This window comes from Petaurus breviceps, unplaced genomic scaffold (genome assembly GCF_028583685.1).
Source record: "Petaurus breviceps papuanus isolate PSGF00001 unplaced genomic scaffold, PetGlider_PUasm1.0 90681, whole genome shotgun sequence".
In the NCBI taxonomy this organism is placed as follows: domain Eukaryota; kingdom Metazoa; phylum Chordata; class Mammalia; order Diprotodontia; family Petauridae; genus Petaurus; species Petaurus breviceps.
Window position 1 is genome coordinate 2,661,655 of NW_027187307.1, and position 11,004 is coordinate 2,672,658.

The window sequence follows — 11,004 nt, forward strand, 5'->3', positions numbered from 1 at the left end:
TCAAGACTAACCAAGCTCTGTGGATTGCTGCACAGAACCCCAAACACTGCTGGTGATGTAGTTAATGGAAGTTCTGTTTCGTATACTCTAGAAGCAGAGAATGACTGGCTGATGGACGGGCAGTAGAGGGAGTCCCCTCAAAGATCATTTAGTCTAAGTTGGAGGAACATTCCCATCACCCCCCTTCCCTGCTTCGTTTTGGCCCAATCCCCATTTCCCCTTTACGACTCTACCTGAGAGTCACATTAAGGTACTGGAAGATTTCTCTTCATCAGCTAAAGCAGCCACAAGCAGCATACATGTAAAGCAGCATACAAGAATAAAGTCATGGCACTGGCTTCCCAAATATACCTTGAAAAGGAGATTGGAACTTTGATGTCCAAATGAATCTTGCCAATTCAACAAGCTAGATATCTATTCTGTGCAAGACACTGGAGACAGAAAGACAGAGACACCAATAGACAAGTTAGCTGGGTCATAATGATTCAAGGGCAGTGTGGTGGAATGGCCCCAGGAGAGGACTCTGGAGATTTCTGCTTGGCCCTGGGCAGTCCCACATTTTGATCAATAACCTGGCTAAAAGCAGAGATGGTCTTCTCCCCAGCTCTGCGGAGGGCCCAAAGCTGGGAGGACGAGCTGTCAGACTGGCTGCCAGCATCAGCATCCCAAAGGCTCACTGCCCAGAGCAAGCATCCTCTGTCAGAAAACCAGGCATCAGGCCAGAAATGGCCCTTGGGCTGCAGTGAGCAGACTCCTGCTCCCCAGCATTGGGAGGAATTGAAAGAGATGAAATATAACAGGGATAAAGGTCAAGTAGGGCACTTGGGTACAAAATATCAACTTCACAAGTATAAGATGGAAAGAAAGAAGGGAGAGAAGGGAGGAAGGAAATAAGCATTTCCTAAGCATCTATGTGCCAAGCACTGTGCTAAGCTTTTTAAAAATATTATGGCATTTGATCCTCATGATAAGTCTGGGAGAAAAGTGCAATTACTTACAGATGAGGAAACTGAGGCAAACATAGTTTAAGTGATATTCCCAGGGTCACCCAGCTGGTAAATGTCTGAGACCACATTTGAACTCAGGTCTTCCTGACTTCCAGTTCTAGTCGCTGGAGAAAAGATCTTGGGGGTTTTAGTGATATGAGTCAGCAGGGTGTGAAGTGGTAGGCTGCATTAGGAGGGGCTCAGCTTCATCACACTGGAGCATCATGTTCAGTCCCAGGTACCAGTTTAAAGAGGTCACTGACAGCCTGGGGGGTGTTTGAGGAGAACAATCAAGCTTAGAGAAGGGCCTGAAGGTCTCATTACTCAAAGAGCACTTTTTAAATTCAATTTATTTTTAGTTTTCAATATTCACTTTTATAAGATTTTGAGTTCTAAATTTTTCCCCTTCCCAAGACAGCATGCAATCTGATATGGGCTCTACATGTACAATCATATTAACATTTGAAGAGCATGTGATGAGACTGGGGATAGAACCTGGAGAAGAGAGAGCTCAAGGAGAACATGATGGCTGCCTTCAAGGATATAAAAGGCTAGGTCATGGAGGAGGGATCAGACTTGTTCTGTCTGGTTCAGAAGGCAGAACAGAAGCAATACAATGGGAGCTGACCCAAAGTTCAAAGTGCTGCCTTGAGAGACCCCTGGCCTTGGAAGGCTTCAAACACAAGTTGGACAATTACTTGGGGCACACGTGACATGTGAGTTGGACTAGAGAGCCACTAAAGTCCCTTCCAATCCACAAGTTCTGGGATTCATGAAAAAGCAGCCAGTCCCTGCCAGGAACTTACATTCTCAACTCACACACAGATAAGTCCATATAGATAATGCTAAAGCATTCATTAAGTCCTTAACTGTGTGCCAAGGGCTGGATACTGATACAAAAGTAAGAAGGGGCATGGTGGAGGGCAGCTAGGGAAGCCAGTGCAGCAATTAGACATGTCACTGAGCCATTCCTTTCAGAAGCAATGGTAGGGATGATTTTTTTGAGAGTTTAAACGAAGAGGCAGAAGCAGAGGAGTCAAACAGAGTTGCAAATGGCCAGAGGGAAAATGAAGACACTTGGGCCCAGGAAATTCAGAGCCAAATGGCTTAGCTCCTCTCAGACACTGTCTCTGGAATCTGGTCTGGAGGGTGGCAAAACAGCATGAACAGAATGGAAAATGTCCTGAGCTGATGCCAATCCTGTAGAAGGTGGTACCTGAGCTATGGTTTGAAGAAAACCAGGGATTCTGTGAAGCACAGGGGGGCTACCTGTCCTTCAAACTCTTCTCCTTGGAAGGATATACACTGCCACTAACACTGAAAACATGTCTGCACTCCTCTTTGGGCACAGCCTTCTCTTTAAGCCAATGGAGGACAATCTTCATTCTTTGAGGGTATCACTGGGATTTCTGAAGTAGCACAAAGTCATTCTGGGGAAGAAGGTCAAGGAACAAGCTTAGTAGTACTGTTTGGGATGACAATTGAGGTCAGACAATAAAGTAAAGAGACAGACATTCTTGTTTGTTCTGTAAACAGGCTCCAACAATTCCAGAACTCTTTGGACCATTGGCAGCCTCATGAGAATAAATGTCCATTTGACACAAGTGGCTGGCTGCTTTGGGAAAGCAGGCACTCATGGACTTGTCTCACTACTTTGAATGGTGAAGGTGGGGATACAGGAGTGCCTGGGCACTGTGCAGGCCCCCCGCCCCCCACCCCCCGCCAAAAGATGCTATGATAGTTGCCTTTCCTTAGAGTTCATCCTGGTTCTAAGAACAGAGTTATGCAATATCAAGATAACATGCTGCTGAGAAATTTACTCTGTCTAGCATTTGAAAATGTGAAACCACACATCCTTTCTGGATGACTTAATGCTTGCCTTAGATCAAGAATTCGATTTTTTCTTTGTTTTAAGTATATTTCCTTTCCATTCACTCCTTGTAAGTTTTCAGTCAAAAGAAAAAAAATACACACTAAAAAAACACCAACCTGATTTTCTGGGTAAAAAACATATCCTAGGACAGACTTAGACAGTTTAGGAGCTAGAAATAGCAAGGTTCAACTTTTGTTTCTGATGTGTACTAGCACTGTGAAGCCCTAGAAACTCTGGGAGCCTATTTCCTTCTCTGGAGAATGAGGGTTAGAGGGAAGAACAAATGACAAAGTGTATTTAAAGGGCTTTACAGATTTGAAAGCACTAAATAAATATCAATTATTTTCATCATCATCTTTATTATCAACATCATCATCAAATGACTAGACCAGAGGAGGGTTTCTTCACCTTTTCTATGTCCTGGACCCCTTGGGAAGTCTGGGAAAGCCTATGGACTCCTCAGAATCATGTTTTTAAATGCAAGAAATAAAGAGAATTACAAAAACTACTATTATGCTGAAATGCAATTATAAAAAAAAAGCTCCCAGACCCTGGCTTAAGAATTCCTGAATTTATCAAAGCCATGAACTAGCCTAACAGTTTTTTAAATTACAGCCACAGTAGAATGAATACTAGGCTGAAAGTCAGGAAATTTGAGTTCTAATCCCAGTTCTCTTAATGGCTTGCTGTGTAACTGAGCCAATTTCTTCCCTTCACTAGGCCTCGGTTCCCTGAATCTTTAAAATGGGGGATTTGGATTAACTGATCTCTAAGGTCTCTCTCTCTCTCTCAGTGCTGACATTCCATTAATAAATGGTTCTCTACTGATACAGTATACTAAATAGTGCTTTTATTACTTTGAAAGGTGTCTTACGTCACCAACAACATTTTATTTGGGGTTATGCTGGCACAACATAGTTTTGTGCAACAACCCAGATAAGCTGATTAGTGCTAATAGACAAATCATGACAATTCATATTCCTTGACTTCTCTATGGCCACTTTCTCCTTGAAACTCTCTGCCTGTTCTTGGGATTATTTGTGGATTCCTGTATTTCTCTAAAGCTTAGTCCTTGCCCCTCAATTATTTTTTTCTGCCCCCTTCTCTCAGGGAGCTCATCAACTTTCATGGCACCAATTATTACTTCCATGCTAATGACTTTGCCAATCTGTCACCTGCATTTTAGTCCCATATTTCAAACTGCCCAGAGACAATCTTCATTTGGATATTCCTACTTCACCTCAAACTCAACAGGCATAAATGTGAATAATTCATTTTCTTCCAAAACTCAGTATCCTTCCTAAGTAACCAAGTGATGTCAATGGCAGCACCATTCTTCCAGTCACTCGGGCAAAAGTCATCCTTAGCCCCTCTTTCTTCTTTGTTCCCTATAACTAATTTCTCACCAAGTCCCACCAACTCATTCCTGCTGCACTCTCACTGCCATCACCTTAGGCCAGGCCTTGATGGCTGGATTATTGCACCTGTTTCTGAACTCATCTTCCTACATCTAGCCTCTCTTACACTGACATCTTCCTAAAGCACTCCATTCATCATGTTACTTCCCTGCTTGAAGCCTTGCCTTGGAGGCCATCTTACCTAACCCCCTTTGTTTGTAATTAAGGCAGTGATGGCCAAGAGAGGAAAATAAGTTGTCTAAAGTGACTTAGGCAGTGATATACCTTAGGACTGGTGGGGCCAGAACTGGAACTGAGGTTACAGGATCATAGATTTAGAAATGAAAGGGGTCTTAGGAATCCAACTCTCATTTGAAATGAGCAGAATGATGCCAAGAGATGTCAAATGACTTCTCTAAAGTCATATAAAACAGGGAATACCACTACTACAACTACTACTACTACAACAATACCCCTTCTACTACAATAATAATAATAGCATTTATATAGCATTTTACAGCTCACAAATTGCTTACATATGGTATCTCATTTGATCCTCACCCCAACCACGGGAGGAAGGTGCTATTATTATCATCCCTATTTTACGGATAAGGAAATTGAGACTGAGAGAACTTAAGTGACTTGCCCAGAGTCACACAACCAGTAAGTGTCTAAGGCAGAATTCAAATCCAGGGCTTCCTGACTTCAGGTCCAACACTAGACATTCAAAATACTGCAACTCCTTGGTTCCAAAACCAAAGTTCTTGCCACCACACCACAAATCTCCAACCTCTTCTACCTGCCTTTCAAGATCTCCATAATCGGGCCCTACACTACAAATCTAAATGTGTTTCTCACTGCTCTCCAGAACACATTCTCCACTCTAATCAACATTCTTGATGCCTGCCAAGCTCACTTCTGCCTCATGCAGTTTTCTAGCCTAAAATGGCTTCCTAAAAGAGAGGAGAAAGGGGATCTGAGACAGCACAAAATCAGAGAAACCCGTTCATTCACAGAACACAGAATGATCAAACTGTAAAGATTCACTTTATAGAGGAGGAGACAGACTGGCTAGTTAGGGAAGTTTCTGTGACTTCTGCCTAACTCAGCCAGACCTTGATCCTTAAAAATATAAGCATCAACTATGTATCTCAAAGCAACAATTTCCAAAAGAAATACCTTAACTTTGGGTAATTGTAAAATGAATCAAGGGAGCAAAAGAGGAACCCCTCTTCCAATGAAGGGGCTATGCGGTGGCTGTTTGTACTTATACCTGTGAACAAAGGACAGTGCTGTGTCTGGACTAACAATCAGAAAGCACTCTATGTGGAGCCTCGTTCATCCCTATTCTGCCTTCCCCCAGCCCAACACAGACCCTTTCCCCTCTCCTACTGTCTTTACCTGTAATAGGAAAAATACTATGAAAAAAGGGGAAAAAGGGAAAAGCAAACTATATTCAATGTTATTCAGTTTCATATATAATCCTCCTTTTCTGTTCTACTTTGCACATGGAAATACTAATTTTATTCGATGTTTGTTAAGTTCAGATTTTTTAAAATTAAGTATAAAATCTAGTCTCTCTCTTTCATTTTACAAATGAGGAAGCTGAGACCCTGAAGTTACATACCCATAACAGAGCTAGATTTAAAGTCAAATCTTTGGATAATGAAGCCAGGCTTCTTTCTACATACTGTATTGTCTCCCATTTTATATAGTTGTTTTTGATTGGAGGAAATAAACTGGGTAGGGGGAGGGGAAGGTGTATTTACTGCAAACAACCCAGAAGCCTGATGTTCTATAATACCACAATACTGATGCTCCCAAAGAAAAAACAGTTCTCTTCCTTCCTTTACAGAAACTGAAGTTCCTAAACAATAGGTTCATTCTCATCTGCACATTATGATGCTTAACAGAATCCTGAAGTCAAAGTGAAATAGATCATAAATTCAAAATCCTTTGAGCCATTAACATTTACTCCAGTCAAAAACCTTCAAAAATAGTTTGTAAGGTTTGTCAAAGACGGGAGATAAAGATAGTTTATTCTTTTAATAATCCTTAATACTACACAGTAAACGTCACATTTTGAACAGAAACCACAAAATGCCAGAGACATCATTGGTTTTCTGGCCCCTTGTCTGTGTGCAGCCATTGCTGAAAGAGACAGTGCGTGCATTTTAGCTACTACCAGGGCACAGGCCAGTGTGATGACTGCTTGGCAAAGTCTCTACCCTGCAATCTTCTTGAAGATCATCCCACGTATTTACAGGGCAGCTGCCAAAGCTAGCTCAGACTCTTCCAACTCCTGGACTCTGGTCCCTGCCTGGATCTATGCTACCTTCCTGCCTCAAGTGACATCTCTGGACTTGTCCTATCCCTGCTCCTCCCGCCTTTAACTCAAGCATTAACCAGAAGGCTGCCACCTGGTCCTGCTAGCTCAGTCTGCTCCTTCTGAATTCAGTTACTCAGCTGCCAAACTCCCGGTACAGCTGCGACCCTGTGTGCACTCCCAACACTTTACTTTGTCGCCTTACTGAGAAAGCAAACGTAAAAACTCCCCCCATTCCCTCGGCTCTGCATCATCAGACCCTCGATCCATAAAGCTAGAGCAATGATCCTCTTTTCTGTTTTTCTTTGCTGTGCCATGCTCACCTAAAAATGCCTCACAATAAAGTTTGCTTCACTTCCAGTATTTCCAGCTGTTCTTAAAGCTCCCTACAACTTCTTGGAAGAAGTCCTTAGTAGTGCCTGCTATCAGCACAGCAGTGGCCTGCCTCCCTTTACAATTCCACTGAATCATTTCCATCTTAAGATTTAGCATGGGTGTCTCAAATTCAAATGACATGGCTTTTTAATACTAAACTGTTTCCATCTGAATCTTTGCTTCTTTTCAAAGAGACATGGCCATCAGATTCAGAGCAGAGCAATGGACTTGGTATCAGGAAGGGTCTGGGTCTAAACCCCACTTCTGATACTGTATGACCCTGGGCAAGTCACTTCCCCTCTCTGGAGCCTCCTCATTCTTTATAAAGCTGAAAAAGACATAGAAATATCAGCTCCAATTATCAGAAAAAGGCTCAGAGAGCTGCATAAGAGGACTTGAGGCAAAGGATAATGATGGCTTGATACTACACTGTCAAAGGTAAAACACCCCCTCTTCGTTTTGGCTAATGAACAATAAAAAGACAAGAGCAGAAAGAAACTCATACAGTCTGTCAAAATCCCACTGAGACAGTCATGGGGAACTATTTACAGGAATGTACTTTGTAGTGGAGTTTGGATAATTGTTGGGAAGTCTCTGCTGGATCATATCAATATGTGCTAATACATTATAAATATCTTTCAAACAAACTTTGGGACAGGCAGCTACCTTAGCCAGAGGAGCAGATACTACTATTCCAGAATAAAACAACTTGCACAGTATCACTAACATCAACCAACAGCCCTCAGGCATTTAGGGGAAGAAAACTGCTCTTCTGACCGTTACCCAAAATAGCTAAGTTAGTGTAAACATAAGCACAGCACTCTATTAAAAATGAGGAAAATATCAAGGGACAGATCATTTCCTGGAGGGTAGAGACTATTGTTTGTTTTGTTCTTGTTATATCATTCAGTTGTTTCCGTCATGCCCAACTCTTTGTGACACCGTTTAGTGTTTTCTTGGCAAAGATACTAGAGTGCTTTGCCATTTCTTTCTCCAACTCATTTTACATATGAGGAAACCCTTGCACACAACAGGCAATGTATGTGCTGAACACGGCTAATATGGCCATGTTTTAAATTACTTCATATGCATAACCTATATCAAACTGGTTAGTCACAAAAAGACCAAAAAAAGAATATTTTCATGTACACAGAGCAACATAGAGAATTCAATATAAAACCATGAATTTCCATTTCAGACTGTTCATTAAAAAAAACCACTATAATAAATCCTACAATGTCGCTTTCAAAGCTACCCCACTTTTCTGTGCTCCATTCCAAGTTCTTTTGTTCTCTGCTGTACATTTGTTTTCTCCCTCCCTCCCTCCCCACACCACTCCAGAGAAGGCTACAATCTAATGCACATATATACATGAGCAAAGATAGCATGGAAAAGGAAGATATAAATTTTTTAAAATATGCAAAAGGGAGATAAAAATATAAAATATTTTCTTAAAATGATGCATCTTAAATTTAATAAATTTATTGTAAATTTGTGGGTTTTCTTCTGTACTGAAATTCTGAAGATTTAATATCGCATCATTTAACCATATAGTATCATTGTAAACAAGTCATTACACACGTATTCTTGCCAACGCATGCTGAACTTCCCAACAATGAGCACAATGCCTGCCTGCCAACACTTGCTTGTTAAGACCTGTCAATGGACTTGACCACTAATCAGTTATAACTTGCATTTTGTGTGTTTATTTGAAAAATAATTTACTCACTACAACTTTAACTCTGTTACACAACAGATGAAATATGTATGGTTTTTCAAAATTTTCTTGTCTTCTTTTCCTCATGCTTTCACCACACCCTTAATTTTATTCAACACACCCCAATTGCAGTCCAGACTATTACCACCTCCTTGGATCATTCTAGTACCCCTTCCAGGGGTCAGCATTACCCACTTTGTAAACCTATGGTCTTCTCTGTCCCCACTCTCCATGGAAACTCACCTGTCTTGACAGCCTGAGAGACAAGAGCATGAACTCCATCCAAGGTAGGGGGTCTGAAACCTTAGCCTGAGAGTCCTCCTCCCTCCCTACAATGGGGCAGGGGGCTCCCTCTTTGAAGGAACTATTTATTCCCTACTTATATGGGGACTGTGAAGGTTCTCTCAATTATTTTCCCAAACATTTTCATTAACTACAACTACACTGTAGCAAAGAAAATTTGCCATGTTGAAGATCACACTTGTCAAGGGCAATGTAGTTTCTGGTCAGCAACATTACTCTTAAGAGAAGGGAAAAAATAGGGTTTTTTTTCTTTTTACTATCTCTGCACTTGAAAATGTCAGCTTGATTCAAGGCAAAATTTTATATGCCACAAACTTGATCTTTCTGAAAAGTACTTTACATTTCAAAAGTAAATGTAAACCATCTTATCTCAATTTTCTCTCTCCTCTAGGGCCCATTGTAGTGCTTGGCACTCAGTGAGCTTTTCAAGAAACATTTGCCGAATGGAGTAAGTAGAATTACCTAAGTAACTCAGCAACAAATCCTCCTCCCCAACTTCGAATTCTAGGTGAAGCTATATCTTAAAAATACAACTAAAATAAGCCTGAGCAGGTAGGTGGCACTGCACTAGGTAAAGCACCAGCCTGGAATCAGGATGACTCATCATCCCAAGTTCAAATTCAGCCTCAAACACTTCCTAGCTGTGTGACCCTGGGCAAATCACCTCATCTTGTCTGCCTCGGTTTCCTCATCTGTCAAGTGGGTTGGAGAAGGAAAGGGCAAAGCACTCTAGTATCCCTGCCAAGAAAATTCCAAATGGGGTCACAGAGTTGGACACAACTGAAATGACTTAATGATGACAAAGTAAGCATTCCTTCCTTTTAAATGTCCTAGATGTGAAGCACAATAACATACTAGAAAGAACACTGATGATGTAGTCAGAGAACTGGGTTCAAATGCTAGCTCTGCTACTCACTGATGATCTCGGGGCAGTCTATATACTTTCCTCTCTATACTTCAGTTTTCTCATCTGTAAAATAAGGGTGTTGGACTAGATAAGATTCCTTCAAGCTCTACATCTGTGATTTTCATTGTGCATATTGTGGAAATGGAGAAACTGTAGAAAAATCACTTGAAAAAATGTTTCATGGTTATGTCTCCACAACTGCATAAAAACAATGTGAGGTCCAAGAAGGTAAAGCAGTTTTCCCAAGACCAGTCAGGTATCAGAGGTAAGAATCAAACGCAGGGGTTCTGACTCCAGATGTGACACTTTCCAGACCAGCATCCCTACCTACCTACTGAACGTGTACTAGATGGAAGTCCCATAGGCAATTCACTATGTCTAACACAGAACTCAAAACGTTTTCCCCAAAGCTCTTCCTATTTCTGCCCGGTTCCCGACATCAGCGTCTCCTTTTCCTCATTCTCTCTCAGTCCCTAAATGCAGTAAGTTGCCAAATCTTGTTTCTCCCTATGCCACATCTCTCATGTCTATCCTCTCCTCCAATCACACAGCCACCCTCCTATTCCAAACCCTCATCATCTCTCACCTAGATTACTACAATAGACTCCTAATTGATCTCCATGCCTCAGGGCTGTCCTCCACCAATCTATCCACCATCCACCAGCCAAACTGATTTTCAGATTTTCCTTAAATATGGTTCTGACTCTTTCACTCCCCTTCCTACTCAAGAACCTCCCTGATTACCCCAAGGATCAAATCTAAAATCCTCTCCTTGGCATTTAAAGGCCTCCAGAGTCTGGCTCCAACCTGTCTTCCCACTCTGATTCCACTCTTGCTCCTCCCTTTCTCCATGCCGTATCTGGAATGCATCCACTCCTTGTGGCTAGCTCTCATAACCCTGAGTCTCTTTCAAAGCTCAGCTAAAGGGTTACCTTCTCTGGGAAACCATTCCTGACCCCTGACCCCTTCCAGATGTTAGCACCCCCCCAACTTCCTTGTATCCAGTTTGCATACCACCATACATTTTATTTTTTTAATTTTAATTAATTTCTTTGTTTCCTTTTAGTTTACAGGATTCAATTCCACAATTCCTTGAGTTTCACATTTTGTCCCCCTCCCT